This window comes from Macaca fascicularis, chromosome X (assembly GCF_037993035.2).
Source record: "Macaca fascicularis isolate 582-1 chromosome X, T2T-MFA8v1.1".
In the NCBI taxonomy this organism is placed as follows: Eukaryota; Metazoa; Chordata; class Mammalia; order Primates; family Cercopithecidae; genus Macaca; species Macaca fascicularis.
Window position 1 is genome coordinate 103,754,669 of NC_088395.1, and position 27,890 is coordinate 103,782,558.

General features: G+C 34.7%; 1 protein-coding gene and 1 pseudogene across 5 annotated transcripts in view; both read left to right on the forward strand.

Moving 5' to 3' along the window:
* DIAPH2 (diaphanous related formin 2) overlaps nt 1-27,890 on the forward strand; it is a 919,127-nt gene that overhangs the window by 346,235 nt on the left and 545,002 nt on the right. The gene's annotated exons all lie outside the window — the stretch shown is intronic.
* On the forward strand, nt 5,304-6,514 carry LOC135969077 (uncharacterized; annotated as a pseudogene).

The window sequence follows — 27,890 nt, forward strand, 5'->3', positions numbered from 1 at the left end:
ATATTAACCCATTATCACCATTTTTGCAGTTTGCAGTTTTTTCCTGAATTTTCATTTGCCTTTTAATTTTGTTTTAAAGTATTTTAAGATAACCTGTAGTTTTTTGTTGTTGTGGTTGTTGTTGTTTAAAATTAGTGGGACCACTGAAGCTAGAATTTCCCTTTTAGATAAAAATGTTACATTAGTTACTTCAGGGAAACAGAGAATAGCATAATAATTGTGATAAGGACTCAAGAGAAATTATACAAGTAGTGCTATTCATTATCATTGGCTTCCATTCAAATGGAGCTAGATTTGTTATTTTCATATTTCTCTTTCTGAGTCTCCATTTGTGACAGTCTCTTGGCAGGATTTCAGTCTACTTCTAACTTTTATACTTGTAGTTGGAGCCCAGCCAGCTTCTCCTGCTTTCTGGGAGGAGCTCACTATCATCGTGTATCTATTGGCTCGGATGTCTTGTAATGGTGGAACAATACATGGAAGCTGTTTAAGTTTCCTGAGACTTCAGTGGGTCATATCTCTGTCACAAAACTGAATCATTTGAAATCTGAAAGTGGCTTTAAAGATCATCGTTTAAAGATCTCACCATGTAGATGAGTCAAATCCAGAGACACTGCTTTTGCTTGCTTTCTCAGGCATACAAACTTCACTGAAGAGTAGTAAGCGTGATTGATTCTCTGACAGCTACATTATATTGTAGAGGCTTTGTTGTTATTCATCTCATTTACACATTTAATTCCTACTCTGTATATGGGAATATAATATTTTTCTGATTTAATAAATCAGGCATGATTTCTTATTGCATGATTTATTGTGTGATTCTTTTTTGTCACAAACTTTGTAGGATGAGACTTGGCAAGTAACCTATCCTTGAGGGTTTTTTTTTTCTCCCAGATTATGGCATCTGTGGTAGTCTGTCTAAGGCATTATTATAAAAGACATTTATTAAAACACATTTACATATTAACATAGTGAAATAAAAGAAACTGCTTTTCAGTTTACGTAACTTAACAAAATATATCTCAGTCTATTTGAGTGCCACCTAACTTCTAGATCTCTCAACAGTTTTGCCTAGCCATCATTTCTCAGCTTGGGATGGTGTAGAGAAACATATTATTCCCACCTGACCTTACAGAACTGTAGCTAACATCATCAGATGTCAGGGCTTTGAGCAAGCCTGCTTGTGGGTAGTTTATCTTTTCCAGTGATTTGAGATTTGTGTTGCATTGAATATACTTTGAATTTCACGTATTCTCTCTCCTTTATTAGTCTGTATTTGGGTTGTTTTGAAGGATTTTTGTTTTAATATATAGATTGATACATTTTTGTATATGTTGCTGGAGGCGCTTTTGCACTGCTACATTTTAGAAATAAAAATAATAAATAATACATATGGTGTTCTCTGTTTTTCTCCTCTGTCTTTTGATGGCTATAAACTTTCATTGGAAGTGTTAGTAACATTTCTTTATTTTTACTTTTACTATTTAAAAAATAATAGTAATAATAATAAACGTTTGGCTTTTTAGCCAGGCATAGCATTTCCTAATTTGAAAATGTACTGTTCATTTTTTAAATAGACTATTTTGTAGAGCGGTTTTAGGCTTACAGAAAAATTATGCAGAAATCTCAGAGTTCCCATATAATTTTCTTGTCCTTCAGAATTTCTCACATTATTAATATCTTGCATTTTGGGTGGTACATTTATTACTATTGATGAAACAATATTAATAAATTACTATCCTTAAAGTTCATAGTTTATATCATGATTCAGCCTTTGTGTTATACAGTTCTATGGGTTTTAACAGATGTCTTGTCCACTATATACTGATATTTGACTTATCCTTTGATGACAGGATAATCATCCCTTGTATGGTTCATTCATTCATTTCCTCATTTCGTATATTTTTTCCTGTAACTATTTATTGAGTACTTCCTGTGGTAGGCGTTCTGACAGATGCTGAAGGAAATTGCCAACCTATGCACACCCGATGATGATGATGAGGTAATTTGTGAGAAAAGGCTTTAGAAGGGAATAACCTTTGCTGACAGAATGGTACAATAATCAGAATGGTACTGATTACTGGCTTAAAATTTCTACTTGTGAAGTGTTTCAGTTAAAATAGGAGTAGCATGTTCCAATTATGCTTCAGACATTTATTTGCAGAGAAGTGGAGTGTGAGAGCTATGTTAACTGGTGGCTGTACTGGGTATTTCTTTATATCTTCCCTATTTTTTTGTTTGTGATGAATATTTCTTTATATCTTCCCTATTAGAAGTTGTCAGAGGCATTCAAAAAAAGCAGTGTTTTTCCTTGGAACTATCTATTCTGGGACAGTGTAAGCCAATGGGAAATTTTGACTTAATGAATTTCTCATCATAAACTTTTGGCATTAAATCTGTTGATATGTGCAAAAAATTTGTAATATTTACATATCTTTGATAGGGGAAACAGGGTTGATTTCTTTTTACCTAAACTAAGCATTCCAAATAAATAAATAACAGCAGAAATGAAGAGTATAAATAGAAGACAATAGGAAGACTTAAGAAGACTTAATTGAGTTAATTCATCTTCTTTTCTGGTTCTGTCATTCCTTTTCTCTTTAGTTGTAAGATTATACATTGACTAGCTAGCAGTGATGCCTTCAGGCTAGGTATTAGTATAAGGTTTTGGTAGGTTCTTATATAATCTGCCAACTATTACTCTTGCAGAGGTTATTTATTATTATTTTTTGTAACAGTTTAATTGACAGTATATTATTTGAAGCCAGACTATCTGAGTTTAAATCCTGGCTGCCCTGCCACCAGGGGCAGGTGTCTTAACCTCTCTAAATCTCAGTTTCATCTGTCATTATAATAATACTTTTTTTTACATGGATGTTAGTATGATAAAATAGAATGATGTGCATGAAAACCAGTGCTATTAATCACTGCTTAGAATTTGTTGTGACAGTAATGATGATTATATTGTAAGAGACCAAGTTGAAGTTCTTCTTGATCTATAAATATATTTCTAATGTTTCTTAGATGAATTTGTTGAACATGAAAGAGATTTCTTTTCATGGCTAATGGCTGTGCTTTGAAAATTTTCATATTAAATGTAGAACTATAATCCTCTTTCTGTGTGGATTGGGAAGCTAGTACTTTATTTTCTTTCTCTCAGGCTTCTGATTTATGTTTTCATTGAGTGAATATCAGACCATTGCTAATGTCATAAGATAAAATCCAGAAAATAGATGAGTCACTCATTGAAAATAAAATCTGATCAGAAATCCTTTGACTGTGTTACATTTTAAGATAATGAATGCTTGTTGGGAGTTATACCTGATGTAAATGACGAGTTGATGGGTGCAGCACAGCAACATGGCACAAGTATACATATGTAACAAACCTGCACGTTATGCACATGTACCCTACAACTTAAAGTATAATAATAATAAATAAATTAAAAAAAAAAAAAAAAAAAAAAAAAGATAATGAATGCTTGGTTTTTGAGTTTTACTGTCATACCAACTTTTCCCATGTGTGCATGTGTGTATACATGTGTATGTGTGTCAGAAAAACTGAAATACTATTTCTGCTCAATTCTATTTTGTGAAGTCAATCCAACATTTATAGTCCCATAAATATCAAATAAATGAAATAATTATTGTCACAAAAGTATAGAAACTATTGCCTCTTCTTGTTTATTGTATTTGCTACTTAAATTGACACTGAGGCAAATTTTAAGTGAGTTTATGTTGTGAAACCCTGCTAAAATTTAGAACTCACTATAGTCTGTTAAAATATGTAAAAATCCATATTAAGTAGGTATAAAATCCATTGAAGATACTTTTATTTTTTAAGCAACCTTGGAGTGTAGCTTTTAAAGAATACTTGTCTAGCAATATTATTAGCTTAAAATATGTAGACATGAATACCGATAGTTGAAAATTAACTTATTTAACCATTTGAAAATGAGATTTATTTTGTTTTATCCAGTGAAAAATGCAAAACCAAGTAGACATTGTTTTTTGGTTAAAAAGGTCACAAATTTATGACTGTATATGTTACTGGGATTAGAAGTGTTTTCCCTATTGGTAGTTTATCAAGTGAGTGAATACCTTTCTGTGAATGTGAACAAGCTTCACCAATTTTAGCAGTTCAATTTTAGAGAACCTGTGATGAGTTATTTTGCACAAAAGGCTTTATCTTTCAAACTCCTTTGCCATCTTTGCTTGACACAGAGAGGATTTGATGACTTTTTCAAAACTCCCCTTTACTGCTTCACCTGAGTAATGTTTTAGTTGCCCTGTAATAAAAATGGAGCTGAGAATTGAAAGGCCAAAGCAGAGGGAGTTTTAGAGCTTGGGATCTTTTAAGTTTCATGGATTTATTTTGTATTTATATCCTGGAGGGGGATGTACATTCTGATATTACTCAGTTTTTGTCTGTTGGAGAAATCAGTTGTCTAAAGTAGCACTTTATTTTTTAATATAAAAAGAGTAATGATTTGCCTTTTGTGAAGGATAATTTTAAGGGTACATTGCAGAGATTTAGTTGGAGGGAAATTGTAGGCATTATTTTAATATTTATAAAGTATTTTGGGGGCCATGTGTGAAGGCTGCATGTAAATACACTACCAATAAAATAACACCACTAATACAATTGAGATATTTAAAAAAGGAAAAAATATGTACTTACCATCTAGTGAGCAGAGACTTTCTTTCCCTAATTTGCATTTAGAAAGCTGTAAATTAAAATGCTAAAAGAAGACAAACAATTCCAGCCCATGCTGCTGGTTTTGTAAATACAACTTGCTTATTTGATATAATTTTAAATGAATACTCTTGACATTGAGACATCATGCTTTCTGATCATGTAATGGTAAGCCACAGAATAATAGAAATAAGCTTGAAATGGGCATAGTTTTTACCATAGTGCAACTTTAATTGCATGCTTTTATATCTTCAAATTAATTTTTGACATCTGTATACAGAAATAGACTTGTACAAAGAAAAATGAATAACTTGCTTGTCTACAAGAGTGTCATTTTACTTGTGAACCATTGTGACAGGTTTTTTGTTTGAGCATACAACAAACAAAATATGTAATGTTGTTTTATCTTCCAAAAATACATTGCTGTATAATAAGAAATTGTAATTTTGCAATGAAAGAAAAATCCACTAAACTGGTATATATGTGATTTCTTTTTGGTCAAACCCTGTAAGTAACAAATTTGACATTTAATGCTATATTGTAAACTCTCTGGTATCTTTTTTTTCTTGCTCTGTAACGTAGCTGTTTCTCATGTTTTCTCTTCTTCAACTTCTTTTATGCCTCACCTCTCAATCCCTAAAGTACCCACCACACGAACACTTAGAGAAACGTAAACATGCACACATTTGATGAACTACCTCATAATTCGTTAACAAATCTAGAAGCACTCCATCAAGAGCCCCTTCATCTTCCCTTGCAAAATCTATCAAATTGTCCTGTATCTTAATTCATATTATTTCCCGTTACCGTGGACAGAAAGAGTCCCTGTACTTGTGGAAGAGCAGTCTGTCCACTTGTGCCCTGGTTCCCATTCCTCAGTGATTTAGCTTCTTTCTCTATGCCATATTTATTTTCTCCTTCTCTCCTGGATCATTTTCCGCAGCATACTAACATGCTCTAGTGTCTCTTCTCTTGATAGAAAGAACCACTCTTGACCTCATAGCTCCCTCCAACTATTCCCTATCTCTCTGCTTCTCAGACAGCAAAGCCCCTTGAAAAATTTCTCTATGATTCTATTAGTCACTGTCTTACATTCTCATCTCACTCTCAGTCCATTCCGATTGAACTTTCAGGTCCATCATTCCACAGAGTCTACTCTTCTTAAGAACTCCAGTGACATTCCATGTTTGTGGCTCGATTATTATTTTAACTTCTCAGCAGCATTTTATTATATATTTGACCATTCCCTCTTTCTTAGAGGAAACTATGATATTGGTTTTTGTGACTTCGCACTCTCCGGGGTTTCCTCCTTCTTCACCAGCCCACTCTTTCTCAATTTGCTTTGTTCACTTCTTTGATTGGTTTTCACATATGTTTTGGGGATGAAACCAATAATACTTGCTGATGAATTGGATTTGTGGGATAAAAGACAAAAAGGAAGCAAGAAAGACTCCTAATTATTTGGCCTAAGCAACTAGATGATGGTACCATTTACAGAGAAAGGAAAAACTTGGGTGGTATCAGGGTCAGGGGTCAAGAATAGAGAGTTATGCCTTGGACATGTTGCATTTGAGATATTTTTTGGACTGAAATCATGTTGGAAATGTTGTTTGGTAAGTAGTAAATAGTTAGAGTTTGAGTCTAGAATTCCAGGGATTAGTTATAGCTAGAGGTATCAATTTGAGATCATTAGCTAATAGATGGTATTCACATAATATATCTGGTTGAAATCACTTTGTGAAAGAGTATATACATGGAGAAGAAAAGAAAGTACAGGATAGAAGCCCTGATGCATTCTATCAATTACAGGCCTAAGAAAGGAGGAAGATCCAGCAAAGCAAATTGAGGAAAGTATGGCCAAAAAAAGTAGAACAGTATGAGTCATAGCACCAAAATAAGAAAACGTTCTCAGAAAGAGAGTACGATCAAATGAATCAAATGCTACTGAGAGTCTGAACTAGATGCCATGTTGGTGTGAATTGAAGAATACAGTTGGAGGTGAGAGAGTTTAAGCAGTTTGGCTAGACAACTGTTGAAAAGTATGGCTCTGGAGGAGCATAGAGAAGGTGGTATGTGGGAAGGGTATGGTATTAGGGTGTTTTAGGATTTTTGCTTTTTGGGTTTTTTTGAGACAGAGTCTCTATAGCCCAAACTGGATGGAGTGCAGTGGTGCAATCTTGGCTTACTGCATGCAACCTCCACCTCCCAGCTTCAAGCGATTCTCGTGCCTCTAGCTCCTGAGTAGCTGGGACTACTACAGGTGCACACCGCCATTCCTGGCTAAATTTTGTATTTTTTGGTAGAGACAGGGTTTTGTCATGTTGGCCAGGCTGGTCTCGAACTCCTGACCTCAGGTGATCTGCCCATCTCGCCCTCCCAAAGTGTTGGGATTACAGGCATGAGCTACTGTGCCCAGCCTATTTTATGTTTTTTTTTTTTTTTTTTTAAATAGGAAATGTTAAAGCATCTTTGAATACTGATGAGAATAATAGGGTTGGAAAGAAAAAGTTGAAGATGTAGGAGAGAGAGAAAATAAAAAGTGAAAGAAAGAAAAGGGAGGAGTCCTAGATCTACATGTGGAAGAACTTACCTTTGATAGGAGGATCCTTTTCTCCTTTGTGATGGGAAAGATGAAGATGGTATAAATGCAAGTTTATTTGCTAGTGGCATGATTATGGGTGGGGAGGTGCCATTTGATAGTTTCTATTTTCTCATTAGTTAGGCAGCAATGTCACCACCTAACAGTTTAGCAACAGTGTGGGATGGGTTGATGTGAAGTGAATCATTTGAAAAAATATGAAGTAATTATCGGTATAGTGTTGCTGTCATTGCTGGATAATAGAAAGTGTTCCCTTGAAATTGATTATTATTACTTTAGAGTGATATTACTCTTCCCAATTATGCTATTTTCTAAGAATGCCATACAAATGCAGGCCTGCAAAAACGTGGAAGCATTAAGGGGAAAGAGCATTAGATAATGATTACTAATGTCAAGGAATATATCTTGGGCCATGGAATTTAAACTAGACAGGGAGGCAAGTGAGGACAGGAGAGGAATGATGGATGGTGGGTCAAAGGGCTGGTGGCTTTGTTGACACTTAAGAATTGGTTCAGCAGGGTTACTTGATCGACTAAACTGGAACTATAGAAAAAAAGATCATCAGTTATGGTGATTGAATTGAGATTTGGGAGGTTGTGTTACTTTAGGTGGTAAGGGTGTGATTATCACAGGATTGAATGGCAGAGGCTGAATTCAGGAAAAGATGGATAAGTTAAACTGAGAGACTATAATAGGTCTGATGCAGATGATGAAGTCACTGAAAACAACAGAAGTTAGAGTGAACAAAAAGACTGAGTCAGTTGCTACAGTCTTCAGTAAATGACGGGGGAGTGACTAGGAGATCTGAAGATTAAATGGAAAAGATGGAATAGCTGGATTATGCTACCTAATACTTATTTCTGTCAACAGGATCATATGAAAATGAAATATTGGCAAACCAATTACTTTATAAACCGATGACTGAATGAAAATCACTTCATGCATTGTTAGAGATAGCCCAATGAAAATGGATTCCGTTGTGTTTATCTAGTTCAAATAGTACATGTAATGAGAACAGTTTACGTGGAATGACATTTATGATGGCTAGCCATGATTATAATGAATTTCTAAAGCATAGTCAGTTAGGCATATATAGTACCCTTTATCTATAAATTCATGTTTTAAAATAAAAAATATATATAATTATAATCTATGTTAAAATAAATACCTCAGATATACAAGTTAAAACAGCTTAAGGGATAAAATAGGCTTTTTTTTTGCTCTGTTTCATAGTAACACTATATAAAGGATTTACTTGAAACATTTCAGTTTGCTCAAGTTAGCCAAGTATATACTTTGGCAGGTGACAAGGCTCAATAGGAGTCCTTGTGTTTTAAGTCTTGGTTCTCTGTGACTGTGTGACCTCAGTTCCATGAACCGAAAAATCAAATGGTTGTATTAGGTACTTTTAAGGGATCCTCTGACTTTGTTCTATGATTCTAACAAAAAGAAATTGGAAATATTTGTATAGAAATTGTATCTTAGCTTTTAACATTGACATCATAATATTATATGGTATATATCTCTGTACCCCGTTGATATAGGATTCTAGGCTATTGGTGATGGTGTGATTTAATACTTCCGGTTTTCCTTTTATTCTGCAATGTCGTTTAAGTAGATATTCAAATAATTTCCTTTCAAGCAAGACCAGGAAAACAGCATAATATAGCACACTAAGAAACACCAAGAAAAGACTAGTTATACATTACCTTGTATTTGGAAATCATTTCAAACCTACAGAAATTGCAAGATTAAGAATACTACAAAGAACACTTGTATATATCCTTTACTCAACTACTGTTAAGCTCCTTTTTCTCCTTCTCTCTTTCCCTTTTCCTTAACCCTCCTCCCTCTCTTTTCCTGCCTTCTTTCCTTCCAATCTCCATCTCCATCTCTGTTTCTTCTTCAGCCTCATTAATCTGGAACATTTCCACAGCCATTCTTTGTCTTTTATGACATCAACAATTTGTAAAATATAAATCTCCTTTTTAGAAACATAGTATTCCTTATTATTAGATTCAGGATATGTGTTCTTAGCCAGAATTCAGCATAGGTGATACTATATGAGGTATCACACCTAGAGGTACTCACTGTCTGTCCACCCCTCGTTGGAGAAATCAATTTTCGATTAAGATATTATATAATTTCTCTAGTGTCTAATTACTCTTTTTTTCCTTGGAATTAATAAGCAGTCTGTGGGAAGATACTTTAAGACCATGTAAATATCTTGCTCCTCATCAAAATTTTCCCCTAGATTATCTAACATTTATCATAATGGTTGTAAAATAATATGTTGCCAATTACAGTACTCCTTCTACATATAGCATTCTACTGTAAGCAAGACCTCTCCTTTCTCATCTATCATTTTTACTTATTGATAGATTTGTTATTAGTATGGACTTATAAGTTCCTATTTTTCAATGGTTTATAGTTCATTACTGCAATGCATTACTTGGTGCTAAATTTTTCCCAGATTTAGCCAGTGAGAGCTCCCTCAATCTGTTCCTGTGAAATGCCTACATTTTTTTTTAGCACTACCTTACTTTTTGACATAGAAAGACATTTTAGTTTCATCTTGTAGCTACTCTTGCACAGTCTTGGAATCTACAATTTCTCTGAGGAACCTGTATTTTCTTTTAGTGGGAAATTGTACCTGGATATTAGGTGTATGCTCATTGCTACTGGAATGCAAGAAAAGGCAAGTTACTTTTAAGTTAACAAACATTAAAAATGTAATTAGGGCATGACTTTTTAGCCACATCATAGGATTGTGCTTTTACATATGTCTCATTGGTTTGATGCAGGTGGGAGGTAATTTTGAGCCTAATTTAGGAGGAGAAAAGGAATTAAAATAAACATGAGTGATATCAGAAAATAAAGAAGAACATTGAATGTATGAGGAGAACATTGAATGTATATAGTAGCCTAATTATAATTAATAATTTTAATTTTTAAAAGTAATAATGTGTGAGGTGAAGAAGTAGCAAATACTTACTTTCCCTAACATAAGAAAAATACCATTAATTGATCTAATGGCCATATATTCATATTCTAGTTGAGTTGCCTCAATGACTCAGTTAATAAAATAAGAAATTATAATACCAAATAGAATCAGACAAGAGATTTTAATGAGAAAACAGAATCTGTTTCTACCTCAGAAAGTTACTTAAACAGTAGCTTCAATAATCTACTATGGAGTACTACAGGTGGAGAAAACAATTCTTGATATTTGTTATATATTTTTAACTTTAAAAATCAGATTATGGGGTTTCATAGAGTTTACTAAAGGTGTGGTAGTTCTTTGATGTTTCTAAAAATATATCTTTATTGTAGTTGGGACATAATATTGATGAAACTAATTTCTACATGTTCAATGAATTGAATAATTCAGAATTCAATTCAGAACTCATACATTCAATGTTCTCCTTTATTTTCTGATATCACTCATGTTTATTTTAATTCCTTTTCTCCTCCTAAGCATCTAAATTTTTTCCTTCATTCTTATGTTACTTTATAAGTGATCTTATTACAAATAAGCATATACTGAGTCATTGCAACAGAAAAGTGCTTCACATACTGAGTTGCTTTCTGTTGCACTTGATACATTAATTGTGCACTTACTATATATGCAAGCACTGTGCAGGCAGCTGTATTTCTTGAAAAGTTACTTAAATTACTGGTGCTTCCAATGAAGCTGGTGGTAGGGTCTATTCCCTATCTCCAAACTGTATTAGACCAGCTTGTCAGATGTATTACTCATTAGGTTGCTAAGGCGTAAAGTCAGAACTTCAGATTTATAACATGATAACATTTGGTGTTTTTCTTTTGTTATCAGTTTCTTTTGTTATCTGATGGTGGAAACAACTATGCTTTTAAATCTTCTGTCTCAAAATATATTCTTCCTAAACATTTCATATTTTTAACCATTAAATTTTCTCTAAAATATATCTTAGAATTGATGGTATACCTTTCCCCCCTTTATCATGACAGTGATGATCAAATGCTTGCTTTGTGAATTATATTCTTGACATATTTGAGCTGGGTATTTTTTTAAAAATTAGTGCTGTTTTGTTTTTTGAGTCATCTTTTCCTTTTATTGCGTTTTGCTTTATGAATAATCATATATTCTCACTTGGTTCATTAAGTAGTAGTAGCATAATGATGAGAGTATATTAAAAGAACTTATTTTAGATTGACCCAATCTATATGAGACATCAACAACACACAAGTAGTAGAACCACGTTTTTGTTTTTGTTTTTTGTTTTCCTTCTCTGGAAAGAAACCACTCTTACTACTAACATTGAAACTAGAGTCATCCTTGGACTTTATTCAAATGTGTCAGTTTTGGAAACCATACAAAGATGTTCGCTTAGCTTAAGGGAACAGAAGAACTTTGTTATGCTCTTTGAGTGTTACATTAAACTAGATCATTGCCTGAGGAGCCTATTTAATATGTCCATCTGATTTATGATTTTTTTGTAGTCCTTTTTCCTTTGATTTGTCTTATCTTTGGAAAAGTTGGCATTTATTTCTATTTTATTTTTTACACGGTCTCAATGCATATCTGTACATTCATTACTTTCAGTAATATTGCTTGCTGAATTTAAATTATTTGGAATATTGTGTTTTGAGTTTGCAACCACGAAGTGAAGGTGGTAACATGGTTTCTAGGTTTACAGAATGATTTTGTTAAAAGTATCACTTTCTGTAAATACCTAAGATACCATATAGGATTTAGCTTTTGGTCTTGTATAATAGTTAAAACAATATGAATGTAAATATATTTTCATTCTCATTGTTATTATTGATTCAGAGAGACTTTAAGTTTCTACAGCAAATCACATTTATCCCTTTCTGGACATCTATTATTAATGTGATATCAAAGACTGAATAAAATATTTAAGTCATTAAGATTTTAATTCTTAATTATGCAATCTCCCTTGCCAGGGCTGTTAACTTTTATAATACAGGGAGGGTAGAAATTCAGCAGAGACATTTATTTATTTTCTTTTATGAACAAGGCTGTATAATTTGCATTTTTTCCAGGTGGTTTGGGGAATATTTAAATAGATCACACAGCTGCTGGCTTGGTGGGTTTGGGGGGTGTGTTTAGCAGATGCTTCCAGAATCTGGAATTTGAAGTATTCTTAATTTTATCTAGAGATGCAGATATCTATTCTCTGGTTTAATTTGTCAGGGGATGACTACTTCTTTGATGTCTTAGTGATATATAACTGTCTTGCTTTGTTTTTTTTTTTTCTTTTTTTCTTTTTTTTTTATTTGGCCACTCACCTCAAGCAATTTTAACAGCTCTGAGGATATATTTACTATAGCCTTTAATAGTTAGACGGCTATTCCTATTAAATAGCTGAATATATTTTTAAGGATAATGTGGGGTTCTTTAATTAGCTTGATAGTTTACCTATAAGAAGGAAAATGAAAACTGCAGCCAGCTGCATTTCCACAGCTCATTTCTGCTTAAGAAGCACGTATCTGGGCTGAAGAAGAAGCACGTATCTGGGCTAAAGAAGTAACATGTATCTGGGCTAAAGAAGTACCACTTTCTTCATTTAATCTGAGATGAGACAACATGTGAAGAACTTGGAGCAGTCTGATTTTTTGAAATTCTTTTCTCTCATTAGCTGCTTTGCTCAAAAATAAGAGCTGTCAAACAACAGTAATTTCGGATGCCCATGATTGTGTTTATAGGCCTTCAATATAGTATTTTACTGAATATAAGTGCTTGTTAAAGCCAATTTATCTCTTAATTCAAACAATTTATTGAACACCTATTATACAAAAGATACTTTGCTAGGTATTTTTGAGGACTATAGATGACTAAGCTAGACTTGGACCCTTACATGTAGGAGCTTAATGTTCAAGAATAAGACGTGTACAATTATACCAACCACGGAAGTCCTAAAAGTGAAATAGAGATGAAGTGATACTGATTTGCAAGGAATGAGGGCAGGGAAGACAAGGAGAGACATGGGCGTCATCACGGAAGCAGAGGTAATTGATCTGTGCCTTTCCAAGTGGGTAAGATTTGGACAATTAATACTATGTTTGAGGGTCAGGGAAAGATAATTTCAGCAGAATAAATTGTATATTGAAAACCCTGGTGCTTCTGATGTCATATTCCCAGGCAATAGTAGGTATATAACATGTGGGTAGATTACAAGGTTCATGTTGGAGATGGGGGAAGCAGGGGTACCTTTAGGGGAAATGGCAGAAAATGGTGTTAAAGAAGCAAGTTTGAGCTGGATTATGAGGTCCCTTAAATGCTAGTCTAAGAAATTCAGACTTTAATTGTTAAGAAATTTGGAAGCATTGAAGAATCTTAGAAGCCAGACAGGAGCAGAGCTGTATTTAAGGAAGTCAAATGGAAGAGTATGAGAGGGCCTGAGAGTCTGAATAGGCATAATGCCTTTGGGAATGAAGATGAGAAGAATAAGAGCAGAAATGCTGAGTTAGAATCTCTAGGAGTAGAGAATTTATTATTGTTGTGCAGTAAGGTATAGGGAAGAGTTAAATATGACTTTATATTAAACATGCTTATTATTTATTGTACATTTATCTGTGGAACTATTTTAAGGCCTAGCATGAGGGTTGATATCCTTCAGAGGAGATTCATGTTTGCTTTGGCTGGGTTGCAAAACCAACCTAGGCTGATGTTAATATTTTGGCTTAAGGTTTTCTTTTTTTTAAAGACTCTTGAGGACCTATGAATTCAGGCTACATGAAGGCTGGCTTTGGACTGGGAATGATCAGAGAAGATTTTTACTTTCTCCATCCAGCACCAAGTTTTGATATCGGCAATTTTCTTTTCTGGCCCCGTGGAAGATGAGCAAGTTTATTTCTAATTTACTGTTAAACTGAGGTGTAGTCCTCTGGGGTTTGTAGGACCATTTCCTATTACTCTTTCCACTTTGATTAGGCCCTAGGCTTGGTTTCTATTCCCCCATCCATGAGGCCTTGACAACTGAAGCTCAAGTTTATCTGGGTTCAGAATATTCACTCAAGGTCAAAGCTGACTCTATTGATATTTACCTCTCTAAGTTTATCTTTCACTTAGTTTTTGGCCTCTAGGTATTCCTTACTTTCTTGCCAGGTTATCTATATATTCTGAATTATTTTGAAAATATTCATCATGTTTAGTTCTTTTCACAGGTAGTTGATATCAGGGTACATCTTCTATCATACTTTCAGAAACAGAAGTTAAGGTAACCCCTTCTTACATGGACATGTGACATCTCAAAATGACTTTATTCTTATGTTACAGTTTCCTGAACATGAGATATTGGTACTAGAATACAGAAAGTATGGTACGTGGCCTTTTCTGATGCAACTTAGTTTTTTTATTAATACTCATTTTTAGAATAGGGAAAGACACTATTATAACTACCTATTGAAGAATCAGAGTGATTCAGGAGGCGATTTCATGGGCAAGAGCTATGTTCTGTCAATATTCCAAGTTTCCAGTCTCTCTTTCACACAATTCTTCCCCCCTCCATTCACAAAAGAAATATCTTAAAAGAGAAAAGGCTAAGAAAAAAATCAATACAGTCTACACAGATCTTTATCTTATTAATGGATCCTTAGTAACGAATGTACATGTGCTTTGTGTGGATATATGTGATTTTTGACTTTTCAGTTCAGGACTAGAGGGCACTGAATGAAAGCTGCCTTCATGCAGTCACTTCAGGCTCTAGGATCACCCACAGTGGCTCTGCTTATCATATAGAGTGACTTGACATTGTAGGATTTTGCCGTAGGAAAATCTGTCTTAGTTGTTATCTGCCACCGGTAATGGGTTTTACCAGGAAAACACATATGCCAGCTGTTAAGTTTCATAATAGTGATGGAAATTGAAAACATAAATAAACATAAATCAATCATAGATTAGCCATTTTTAAGTGTAACATGCACCAATGAATGACTGTGGCATCTTAAATACATTTTATTTATAGATATAGAGGTTGAAGGTCAATAACTGGAAAGGCTGGCTTTTAATTTTTTAGATTAGGATACAATTTAATTTCTAACATGTATAGTTTAGGAATTTTTACAGTTTGGCAATATAGTTCTTTCATTGAATTCAATAAGCTTTATTTTCATTGTCTACCATGTATCAAATTGGTACTACTTTCTAGTGATATAAAGATGATCAAGATATTGCTGATGGCTTTGAGTAACTCACACTTAATGGAGGAGCCAGATATCTAAACTAATGATAGTACAGTATATTAAGTGCTACATCCAAGATAGGGACAAAACTCTGTAGAGGCCCAGAGGAGGGAATAATTAATTCTGCTTGGAAGAGTTCAGGAAGGCATCTCAAAGAAGATGGCATTTTAGCCCAGCCAAATGTGTTCAGGTTGAGAAAGAATGGAATATAAAGAATATCAGCAAAGGTATTCAGCAAAGGTATACAGGCTTGGGATGTCCTGATTTTGTCTGATAGTGAGTAATCTGGTTTAGGTAGAGCATTGGGACACCTGGGTGCTATTAAGTTAATTTGGAGCCAGATTTTAAAAGGTACTAAATTCCCTACTTATTACTTAAGCTTTATCATATATATAGGGAGAAAAAGTAAGGATGAGTAATAATATCTTACCATTTTAAAAAGATAACCCCAGTAATGAATGTGTAGAAGAAATTGGAGTAAAGGGGAAGAAAAAATGCAAAACAAAACAAAAATCAAAGTGACTACTGTAATTTCATAGCTCTTCTATACACCTTAATACATTGTTATAGCTATTCATTTGTCTATCTGAAAACAAAGACTGTGCTTTAATCTTTTCTTTCTTTCTTTTTAATTTTATTTATTTATTTATTTTAGCAACAGGGTCTCACTCTGTCACCCAGACTGCAGTGTACTAACATGATCATAGCTCACTGTAACCTCAAACTCCTAGGCTCAAGTGATCCTCCCACCTCAGCCTCCAGAGTAGTCGGGACTATAAGCACATGCCGCCATACCTGGCTAGTTTAGTTTTTTTTTTTTTTTTTTTTTTTTTTTTCCACTTTTGTAAACATGAGGTCTTATTCTGTTGTCTGGGCTCAAAGGATCCTCCTGCCTCGGCCTCCTAAAGTACTGGGATTGCAGGTGTGAGCCACTACATGTGGCCTTTAATCATTTTTGCATTTACATTGCCTATGATCATGAGTGTTATAACTGTAGAATAAGTGAATTAATGAATGAAAGATCTAAGCAATAATTGTTGAGGGCTCTAAACAGGGCAGTAGAAATTTAGGCAGAATTTTGCAGATGGAGGGCAGGCATAGGGAGAGAAGATTCAAAAATTGCGTGAAGGTTTCTTATTTCTATGATATATATTTTGTTATGATGCTTTTCACTGGAGTAGGGAACAGACACAACACTTCTCAGGTAACTGAGAATGAGTTCATGTTGGAGCATATTTATTTGGAGGTCCTGTGGAAGAGATACGAATTGGATTTATGGGTCTGCAACCCAGAGAAAAAACCTGGGCTGAAGATACAGATGCAAGAAACATAAGCACATAGATTAATGATTGAAGTCAGAGTAGTAGATTGCACAGGGCAAAAATATAAAGTAAAAAGACTAGAACATGGGGACTTTGGGGTCACTAATATATAAGAAGTAGATAGAAGTAGAGAATACAATATGGAAAACAAAGACTAGTCAGAAGCATAGGATTGTTTATCAGAGAAGTCTGGTCTTTGAAGTCATTGAGAAGAGAGTTTCAAGAAAAAGAACTATTAGTAATTTAATAAATTCAGTAGTTTCCTATATCGATGTATATACATATGGGTATATATGTAACATACTTACATTAATATAGAGTTGAATGATAGCAAGGTCACTCCTATCTGTTGTTATTGAACTTCAGATCTTAAACCAGTAGGACAATTTCTAGGAAGAACACTTCGTGATTCATTTCTCAACTAAGAGAAGAGTGCTCTTATTTTTCTAGTGATCAGCTTGAAGTAGTTTTTTTCATTATGTGTGTTTATGCATTGCAGTTTCATTGATTATGTACTTTAAAAGGTTTTAATGTGGCCAAATATTGAGGATGTAGCTGTAAAAGCCTTTATGTGGTGGTAAACTCCAGCATTTAATAACTGCTAAAAATGCAACATCTTCTCTCTTATTGTATTTGACAGGTTTTTTGTTATTATTTTGATACTCTTTACTTTGCCAAGAGGTAACTCATTCCCAAAGGTATTTTATGCCAGGGAAATTTCATCCCACTTTGTATAGAAGGCTAGGTTTTATATTAACCTTTGAGTGTGCATTTTTACTGTGGATTATACATTGCTAGAATTACTTAAGCAAAATTCATACTGAGATTCTTTATTTTAAAACTGATAATGACCATACGTATTAAAGGGCCAGCTCAGAAAACTGCCAGCAAATAATCATCTTTGCCTTTGGGAAATAGTGAAGTCATTGCATCGTGCTTGAATTACCATAGACTCTATCAGCAGATACACTCATTGATTCATTTCTGCTCTTTTTGTTAAATCCAATTTTTCTTTCATCATTGTTTAGTAATGTAATTTTCTATGTCTGGTATGCTTACCTGTAATTTTACAGAACCCCATTTCTTTGTATATCTCACTCTATTAGACTACGTGTAGTACAGTGTTTGTAGAGGGGGCCGTTAACTGGGAATTGGCATTTACAAAGCTGCCTATTAAGTGCCAGTCACTCTGCTTTGTTTTAAACGTAGTTCACTTAATGAAATGATAGGCAAATATACTAAGGGAGGGAATTTGTTGTAGTGGAATGAATATGCATTGAAAGCATAGGTTTCATCTAGGTTTGAATCCCAGATCTAATAGTCATTTGGTAGACGAAGTCACTTCACGGGTCTGAGCCGAAGCTTTTGTATAGTAAAAATGGGATCCTATCTTGAAGAGTTATTATGTTAATTAAATAGTTGAGAGATGTAATCTAAGATATTCATTAAATAGAAGATATATAATAATCAACATCATTAATAATTACTATTAGAAAGGAAATTAGACGTTTTCTTTGCTTTGAGTGCTATTACTAAATGGTAAGTCATACGTAGCAAAAGGAGACATGGAACGTACAGGCAATCACCTTTTAAATAAAACCTGAAACAAAATCTAAGTGGAAATCTAAGTGGAAAGCTAGATATGTAGTTGACCCTTGAGTAACGGGGATTACAGGTGCCGACCGCCCGCCATGCAGTTGAAAACTCGAGAATAACTTTTGACTCCCAAAAAACTTTACTAATAGTCTACTATTGACCAGAAGCCTTATGGATAACACCAACAGTGGATTAACACATGATTTGTACTTTATGTAAGTTTCTTAAGGCTTATATAAGGCTTATATAAGGATTATGTAAGTTTCTTAAGGCTAGTAACTTGTTTCCTGGAATTCTTTCACTTCCTAGGGTAACACCTTGCCCCCTACCAGGAATTTAACTATTTCTTTAATTTTATTACATTGAAGTTGTTTGAGAAAGCATGCTTTTTTCACTAAAAGAACCCAGCAAATTTCATTCTTTCATTGGAATATTTTCTCTAAATATGACTACAAATGCAGTTAGTAAGTTGAGAAAGCCACCTGTTGTCATACTGGCAGGCCACCTAACTGGTCCATCTGTACTTGGTGTGCAGGGAAGCGTGAATAACTACCATTAGGCCTGCACAGTGTCAGATTTCACATTCTCATGACACCATAGGTAATCGGGTGACAGCCAGTTTATTTCCATCAGCTAATGTTATAAATACTTCATATTTTAGGTTAACCCTGATATCACAGAATGGAATAATGTTCTAATCCTCATTAGCAGTTTGTTATGCAGCAACTTTTTGTATGCCAATAAAAATGGCATAGACTGCTGCTTCTGTGGCATTTCCCCTTGAACATGCCATTTTATTCATTTGTTGACTCAGATAGATGAAGTTGTCATGTTTCCTTGTTGGAAATGTTGACAGAACCTTGTGGGCTGTGCTTGTATAAACGTTTGGTTTTCTAAACAATGATTTTCAATTTAGCTCCGTTGGTACTGTTACATGCCACTTTTCTCTTTCTGTCACATTGGGAAATTCTATTTTGTTGTCGGTAAAAAGAGGGTGTGGGACTTGCTTACTGTCTATGTAGACTTTATTTTGCTAGTTGATTTCATTAAAGAGTGATTCCAGGAAGCTTTGGGCCATTGTATCACCTTGTCTCATTCCATTATGTGTATTGATGCAACATGGATCGTTGAACAGTATAATCTCTTTTGCACGGTTCTTATTGATTTTATCCAGTAAATCATTGTCTGCTGGGTTTATTCTGAAGTCATTTTGGGCATAAAAACTATTCTTGACTTTGACAATCAGGTGCCTTCTTGTAATAGATAAACTTAACACAAAACTAGTATCCAGTCACTTTGTTTTTGTCTCCTTCACACTATATAGTTATCTTTCCTACTAAACTAATCAAGTGAGTGATCTCTATTCAGCAAATGTTTCCATTCCCTTTCTTATTTCTTGTAATATGGCTTCTCTTATCATTGCTCTTTTGAAATTGCTCTATATGATCTGAAATGGCCTATATTCTTCTGGTCTTTTTTTTTTTTTTTTTTTTTTTTTAAGGATTTAGACTATGCTTGACCTTCCTGCTACTTTTGACACTGTTGATTACTTTCTCTTATTGAAACATTTTCCTTTCTCACTTCTGGGACAATGAATTCCCCTGTTTCTCATACCTTTTTATTGTTCTTTTTGTCCTCTTAATTGGCTGTTCTGTCTTCTATGGGCTCAACACTCCAGGCATCCTCACTACTTAGGCTTTAGTTACAACTTGAAGACAGAAGATCATCGCTTTCACATTTATATTCCTGTACCCTCATTTTTCCCCTCCAATGTTTCACATATTTTATTCACATAATATTACCTGAGCATCATTTTCCACATACCATGGGAGGAGGGATTGATGTGGGAGATAAAGTTGTACCATGAATGTTCTCTTCCATACAAGTTTATAACTTAGATAAGTCAATAAGATATATACATGAAAATTAATTAAGTAGGGCAGCATGTGGAAAATACCTTTCCAGTGCTAAAGGTAGATGAAGAATATAGTGGTAATTAAAGAAGATTTCATAGAGAAAGTGACATTTGACTTCAGTCTTAATGGATAGACAAAGGTTTGACAGCAAAAATGTGAAGGGAGATGAATTGAAAATATTTTACAATCATTCAGGAGTCCTGACATACTTTTGCTATCTTAGCTACTCTTGTCCTAGTAGACTATAGGGAAAAATCACTTAAAATTAGAACCTGTAATCTCTCCATCTGTATTAGGGACACAGAATAACAGTATACACAATGTCTCATGTCATATCAAGAGATGTTAAAAATGTGTGTATTTTGGAGGCAGGACTTCAAGGATGATGCTACCTGGAAGTAACTATTTTATTTTCTTTACTCACTTATACCTGTTACATCTTATGTGCCTCAGTTTTCTTTAAATAGTGCACCAGGTATCAGATATAATCTCTGCCTTTTTGAATGTTTTATCAGATTCAGTTCCATGAAATCTAAGTGGAAAGCTAGATATATAGAAGCCTTATGGATAACGCAAACAGTGGATTAACACATGATTTGTGCTTTATATTGTATTTTACATGTGTCACATACTGTATTCTTACAATAAAATAGGACAAAGATGAAAACGTTGTGAAGAAAATTTTAACACAGAGAAAATATATTTACTGTTCATTAAGTGGAAGTGGATCACCATAAAAGTTCATTCTTGTCATCTTCATGTTGAGTAGGCTGAGAAAGAGGAGGAAGAGGAGAGACTGGTCTTGCTGTCTAGGGTGGCAGAAGAGGAAGAAAATTTATATAAGTGGACCCTTAGCTGTTCAAACCTATTATGTTCAAGGGTCAGCTGTATTCTGCTTTTTTTCATTCTTCTTCACGGATTGTCATACCCAACTCTGGAGTCTATGTTTTTTAACTGATATTTTAGTAAAAATTTCCAGTAAGAAACAGGAATTTATTGTATCTTATAAGCCAGTTTGATTTTTTAATTTGATTTTATTACGACACTTCTGTTCCAAATTTTACATATTTACTTCCTGCTCTGTCTCTGTAGTTATAACCAGTTCTTAAGTTCAGATTCAAAGCATTCTGGGCTAAAAGCAGAGGCACACTTTGGTGGCTGCCATGAGGGAAGCAACAATGATCCCCCACAGTGATCGGACTGAAGTGGCTGGGGTGAAGTAAAGGCCAGCCTAATGGCGAGCACAGCGGGTTTGAAATAGTTTGCTAGGAAAAAGAGTCAGCAGGTTGCTGTCCTGATCCAGTCAAATACATTTGCTGTCTGCGACTATTAGCAGTTGCTTCTTACCTGGGCTATTACCTTCTCTTTTATCTTCAATAAGTTTCTAGTAAAACCTTCAATTTGTGGGATTTCTGATTTTTTTTTTTTTTTAACATAAGGCAGATTTCATTCTGTTCTTTATGAGATGTTTTTTACTTTGTATGGTAATCGCTCTATCTGCAGTCTACAGTAGATTTCAGAAAACTAGTAAGAATTTTAGGGGCTGTATATTGAGGAGCCACTGTACATTTGAGTTTTGCTTTGCCTTCAGATGTAGTGTTTAATCTTAAACATTGCATTCATCTTATATATGCCTTTATAAACAGTTATAGGGCCCTCTATTATCTAACTTTTGGCTACAAAATTAATAAGAGATGCACAGTGGGCAATTGCCCTTTATTTTACTATAAATGACTAGTTTTATGTTTTTGTTCTATATTGTTTGCAGTAATGTTATGAATGCTCTACAGCACTGAATATAGTATTAAATGGTACTTCTCACAGAAGACAGAGTTTGTCACAGCTGAGCTTTTATCCAACAATTCTTTTATTTTATTTTTTTTTTTAAGTTCTTAAAAGCTTACAGGCCAAACTATTTCTGGCATTTAGTTGAATAAATACCTCATGGAAACTTATTGTTAAACTGAAGCTACCTAACTATATTTCATGATACACAAACACGCACGTGCGCGCGCGCACACACACACACACACACACACACACACACACACACCAGTTGTGATTGTCAATGACTCAATATTAAACTGAGTTTACTTTTTGGATAGGTTTCATAACACGTTGACTCCATTTACTTTGATAAATAGGTTACGTGTTAAAATCAGGTTTATTTTCGTAGATAGTATCAACATGCTACTTGCTAACTGAAACGGACCTTGACATAAAGCAGATTATTAGACTCAGGAATGTGCACTTACAGTAGAATATGGTTTTTGAGATCTGTTGGTCTGAGACCCACAAGCTTTAAAATGACTACATAGTGTCCAAAAGCAATGAAACTAACCTATGATGTGCTTGCTTAACATTTTATCTAGCTCAGTTCTGGACTTCTATTAGACTGAATTTTCTCTCTTTTGAGGACTCCAGTTTTTATCGAATAAAATTTTTTTCTCTTCCTATTTTGCATATTCCAAGTCTTTGATTGTTTTCAGTGATCTGGCAGAATAGGTATGTGGGAGGCAGAGGTTGCAGTGGGCCGAGATTGTGCCACTGCACTCCAGCCTGGGCAACAGAGTGAGACTCCGTCTCAAACAAACAAACAAACAAAAAAGAATATGCTCATTTTTAACTGCCTTTTGATTTCCTTTTCAATAGCAGATTATTGTTTTTCTTTTGTTCTTTTCCCGTCTTCTCTACCTCTGTGACATCTGTACCTATAAAAGAGGAGAGAGGCAGTGGTATCTTATATTCATTTTAGTATTTATTATTTACATAAATAGTTTTAATTAGTACATACAATGCATTCTAACTTATTCTAAGAACTTATATATCCCTAGCACAGTAATAGATTTTACAAATATATGCAAGATCGTTGCCCTCAGTGATATATCTAGTTTGTAATTGATTTAAAAATTAACAGAGTGTACCTTGAGAATCCTTTGTTCTTTCACAAAATCTCATTATTTGTCATTTCTATAAGCTCAATGGTTGACCAAGTGTTGCCTTCAGTGTTCGATTCCAAGATTTGGAAGATATTATAAAGAGGGCTTTCATGGGTTACTGTTAACAATATTTGCACTTTTCTATTTGGGAAGTATTTATTGAGCTATTATAGAGTGTTGTGTTATGTACTACAGAGCAGTTTTTCTAAAACTTGCTAATATTCAGAATTTCCTGAGGAGTTCTTAAGAGGTACAGGTCCTGAGGCCCTACCTGCAGAGATTTCAGCGTTCTAATTCAGTAGGTATGAGTGTGTTAGAATTCAGATTACAAGTAGATGAGAGAACAGGAGGGAAGGACAGGGAGATGGTGTCGGGCATTCTTCTAAGATGCTTGGTAGTATAACAGGATAATAGATTGAGGAGGAAGAGGGTAGTGAGTCTGGGAAACAAGAGAACTTAAAGCTTATTTGAATTTTGTTCTCATATGTCTTTTTACATTTCCAAAATGGTCTCAAATATTACTTTTCTGCTTTCAAATAGGATGTCACCAACAGACTAAACTTGACTTAAAAAAAGAAACAAGGGGCCAGGCGTGGTGGCTCATGCCTGTAATCCCAGCATTTTGGGAGGCTGAGGTGGGCAGATCACTTGAGGTCAGGATTTCGAGAACAGCCTGGCCAACATGGTGAAACTCAGTCTCTACCAAAAATGCCAAAAAAATTAGCCGGGCTTGGTGGCAGGTGCCTATAATCCCAGTTACTTGGGAGGCTGAGGCAGGAGAATGGCTTGAACCCTGGAGGCAGAGGTTGCAGTGAGCTGAGATCATGCCACTGCTCTCCAGCCTGAGCAATAGAGGGAAACTCTGTCTCAAAAAAAAAAAAAAAAAAAAAAAAAAAAAACCAGGAAGGAAATGAAATGTTCAGGTGCTCCCTATCTTTCTTTTCTCAGAATTCTTCTAGTGTTTTTATCACCTTCAACAGTATGTACTGCTGTGGTTTCTGAACTAAAGAAAATTACTCCTGAAAGATAAAATTGAAACCAGTTGGAATCCAAATGGAAAACAGGGACAGTCTACTCTTGATGTTTCCCATTGAGCTCAGCCAGCAACAAACAAATTGAGAGACTCAGTAATATTTTTATGTGCATAGAATACGAGAACTGTATTATATGAAATACAAAAGTCTGATTTATGTGTGTGTGTGTTTGTTTGTTTTTACAGAACTTGGTTTTTGTTTTATTATAAACCAGTATATCCCAAGTGAAACATTACCGAACACTGTAGCTGCTTATGAGCTCTCGTTCAGCCCCAATAAGGATGGATGATAGAAACTAATTTTTTAATTTTATTAAAGTTGAGCTGTGTTTTCAGTCATTTTACATGAAAACGTATATGAGACTATATGGGGAATAAAATAAAGGACAGTGACAGTTTTTTATGAGATAATTGATCCCTGTAGGATTGACACATTCAGAAACCATGAGGAGTATAAATGTGTTTGATTATGTGTATCGTACTTGAAAAACAGAATGTCAACAATTATAGCAAGGAGCTTGTAGATCCTAATTTGCAGGGGGAATGTTGAACATTTTCTCATGTTTGCAAAAGTGGAAGCAAGTATAAATTGACCTCAGTTGCAGAAGGAAGGGGATAAGGAATCAGACATTTATTGAGCATCTTGTTATGTCAGGGGTTTGGAAACTGTGATCTGCAGGCCAAATCTAGCTGACCACCTATTTTTGTAAACGATGTTATTGGAACACTTCCATCCTTATTTGTTTACTTACTGTTTCTGGCTGCCTTCACAATACAATAGCAGAGTTGACTTGTTGCAACAAAGATGGTATAACCTACAAAGCCTAAAATATTCACTGTCTAGCCTTATATAGAAAAAGTTCGCTGACCTTCTTTATGTTACTGGAGCTTTTACATGTATGTGCCATTTCTTTCTCACAACATTCCTGTGAAGCAGGTGTCATCAGCACATGGTATAAATAATCTAAATTTCCTATACTTCAAACCTGATGAATACGTTTTTAATACCCACATTTTCAAAGTTCTGAATCCCTACTTACCTGGTATCTAAAATTTGCCTCAACTGCTTTTCAAAGACTCTCCTGGTTGATTCTGGGAGTCTCTGGGGATGGAGGTGATCAGAAACTAATCAGCTCATGTTCTTTGGCTTTGGATTCTTCCTCTCGCCTATGCCTCCTGTGAGCGTGTAGCTCCACTCTATACAACCATTTTTTTTTTCATCTGGCAACTCCTCTGAGTCCTTGGATTCCTGACATAATCTCCAACCCTCTCACTCCAGTTCTTTGTATATAAGTTATATGGTTAGACTAGGTAAGTGTGGAACACATGCCCCACCCGCCTCAACACCATTGTTCCATCTCTAGTCTCTAGTCTTTATCTTCCCCTGCAACCATAAAAAGTTGATAACACCCAGCACCTCCTGCAGCAATCACCAACCATCAAATTCAGAATTATATTTCGGGCAAATAAGGATACCAAGCCACGTATAGAAAAAAACCACAGCTTTGAGTTAATATTCAGGAAAACACAGCAAAGCACTTTGATTAGGCCACAAGGAAGAACTCTATAAGAAATATTAAAGTGCGGGTTATACTCAGCATCTCCATGGAAATTTTTTTATCTCAAATTATTTAGTAATAATATGTAGGAGGCAACTGTGAGTCTCCTAGTCTGAAAAGTCCTACATCATCAACCTGAGATTATGGCTACAAATATTTCAGGATGTTACTTTGTTGAGTCTTACTCAGCAAGGTTAATGTATTTTGCATCAAACTGAATTGTGTGCAGGATCTGCACCAAACTGAGATGGACCATATCAAATCAGAAAAGCCTGGGTGTGATGAATGCCCAGACTGTATTCTCAACAAGTATTGTCCTATTGGCCTAGTGATACTGGTTTTTGTAACATCGTAATTCCTACAGATATGCCTTTCTTCATACTTTGTCTGATGCACTTAGCTCTTGGAGTTGATTGCTGGACTCACTGATTCGTGACATGAATTCTGACATTTAAAATAACAGGAAGTTCTTTGAATAAATGAGATAACCAGAAAAATGTCAGTTCATACTTACAAAGCCAGAGACAACCAGTGGGTAAAGTGACTGACTTGAGCTTGAATAAGGTAATTCATATAGGTTAAAGGTTAACAGGAAAGCACCTTGACAACCTCATTTGTCAAGTATAGTCATGTACCACAAAACAACGTTTTGATCAACAATGGACTGCTTATATGATGATGATTCCATAAGATCATAATGGAGCTGAAAAATCCCAATTGCCTAGTGACATGTAGCCGTTGTAACATTGTAGTGCAATGCATAACTCACATATTTGTGGTGATGTTGCAAATATACTGTGCTGCCAGTAATATATAAGTATAGCACATACAATTATGTACCGTACATAATACTTGATAATAATAAACAACCATATTACTGTTTTATGTATTTACTATATTTTTCATTGTTATTTTAGAGTGTACTCTTGTTTAAAAAAAAATAGTTAACAGTAAAATAGCCTCAGGTAGGTCTTTCACATGGTATTCCGGAAAAAGTCATTGTTATCATAGGAGGTGACAGCTCCATGTGTGTTATTGCCCCTTGAAGACCTTCCACTGGGACAAGATGTATACGTGGATGACAGTGATATTGATGATCTTGACCCTGTACAGGCCTAGGTTAACATGTGTGTGTCTTAGTTTTTAACAAAAAGATTTAAGAAGTAAAAAATTTTAAAAAGTTTAAACAGGAAAATGCTTACAGAATAAGGATATGGAGAAAATATTTTTGTACAGCTGTGCAATGTGTTTGTATTTTAAATCTGATTACAAAAGAGTCAAAAGTTAAAAAAAACCACAAAGTTTATAATTACTATAAGCTACGTTTAAGTTATTATTGAAGAAAGAAAATTTTTGTGAATTTGGTGTAGCCTATGTGTACAGCCTATGTCTACAGTGGTGTACAGTAATGTCTTAGGCCTTCACATTCATTCACCACTTACTGACTGACTCACCCAGAGCACTGTCCAGTTCCGTAAGCTACCTTCATGCTAAGTGCCCTATACAGGTAAACCATTTTTTATCTTTTGTATCGTAATTTTACTGTACCATTTCTATTTTAAATATGTTTAGATATACAAATACCATTTTGTTACAATTGCCTACAATATTCAGTACAGTAACACACTGTACAGGTTTGTAGCCTAGGAGCGATAGGCTACAAACCTGTGAGGTAGGCTATACCACGTAGGTTTATGTAGGTGAACCCTATAATGTTCGCATAATGACAAAATCATCTAAAGAAGAACTCGGAATGTATCCACATCATTAAACAAAATATAACTGGACTACTTTGAGGTAAAAACCATACTTCAGTTTTGGTATTTAAGTTACCACTTCAAACAAGGGAAATTCTTCCCTAAAACCTCTAAGACAACTTTATTTGTCCTTCCTAAAATATACATTACCTGCTGAGCTATTGCGGCCCATTTGAAAATACACAACATTAGCTATGCTAGCTGTTAAACATAATGTTCTGGTGACATTTAGCAGTGTTCAGTAATTGGCTTAATGAACAGGTGTGCAAGTATATTAGTTATGCAGA